We start from the raw sequence: 1,112 nt of genomic DNA, 5'->3' as shown, positions 1-1,112 counted from the left end.
CGATTTGCAATAGAATATTTAATTTGTTGCTAATATTAGCGCAAAAATTTGGCTCCTAATTTTTCCTACGAATTGAGTAACAAAATAGTAATGACAAATTTTATTAATATTGGGCGACAGAAATAGTGACGGAAAAAAAGTTGCTAAACTATTAAATATATATTTATGAAAATTATATTATATAGTGACGAAAATATCCATCAATATAATTTTTTACTAAAATGTATTTTTATTTGAAAGCGACGGGTTCTAGAATCCGTTACTAATTCGTTGCAAACTCCAATTCTGATTTCAATTACTCCCATTCAGACTCGTTTGTCCATCACGATTCATCAAACTTTAAGAGTCAATCTCATCCACTTATCTAAATTTGAACGAATGGTCCTGATTTAGACCCTTGCTTTCCTATTTTTATATAAAAGACCCCAAACCCTCAATTTTCTTCATTCTCCTCCTCTCCTCTCCTCTCCTCTTCCGCTGCCAGATCCCTTTTGCCCTCCTCTCCAAATTCGCCGCCCAGATCCCTTTTGCCCTCCTCTCCGAATCCGCCTCCGGATCCTTTTTGCCCTTCTCTCCATCCTTCTTTCCGATCAGTGCAACCCTAAAAATGAGCAACAAACAATTTCGTCCAGCAGCAGCCGCAAAACCAGCAGCTGGAAAGAAATGGCGAGCTCGAACAGGCGCGTGAAGACCATCAGTGAACCTCCATCGATGGCAGCAACCCCAATTCGCGAGCAACCAAGCGACTATACGGTCTCCGTCCGCAACATTTTCAGTCTTCTAAGAGTTTCCTATTTTATACAAAAGATCCCTAACCCTCAATTTTCTTCATTCTCTTCTCCTCTCCTCTCAAAATCCGTCGCCTAGATCTCTTTTGCCCTCCTCTCTGTTTTTCTTTAAAGACAGTACAGCCCGTAGAACAAACAACAAACAACGTCGTCCAGCAGCAGCCGCAGAACCAGCAGCTGGATAAAAATGATGAGCTTCAACAAGCGCGCTAAGACCACCAACTTCAATCGGCGAGCAACCAAGCGACCAGGCGATTTTTGTCCGCAACATTTTGCAGTCTACTGAGAGTTCAGGTTTGAACCCCTCCCCCCCCCCCCCCCCCC

General features: G+C 42.4%; 1 long non-coding RNA gene across 1 annotated transcript in view; it reads left to right on the top strand.

The window, feature by feature from the left end:
- The first annotated feature begins 431 nt into the window (after positions 1-431).
- Positions 432-1,112, top strand: part of LOC107028697 — a 2,658-nt gene continuing 1,977 nt past the window's right edge. Inside the window, exon 1 of the long non-coding RNA XR_001457870.2 lies at positions 432-1,082. This is a non-coding gene — a long non-coding RNA (uncharacterized LOC107028697). The remainder of the gene's footprint in view (positions 1,083-1,112) is intronic.

The sequence above is a fragment of the Solanum pennellii genome, chromosome 8 (genome assembly GCF_001406875.1).
Source record: "Solanum pennellii chromosome 8, SPENNV200".
Classification (NCBI taxonomy): domain Eukaryota; kingdom Viridiplantae; phylum Streptophyta; class Magnoliopsida; order Solanales; family Solanaceae; genus Solanum; species Solanum pennellii.
This window is presented reverse-complemented; position numbering and strand designations above follow the sequence as displayed.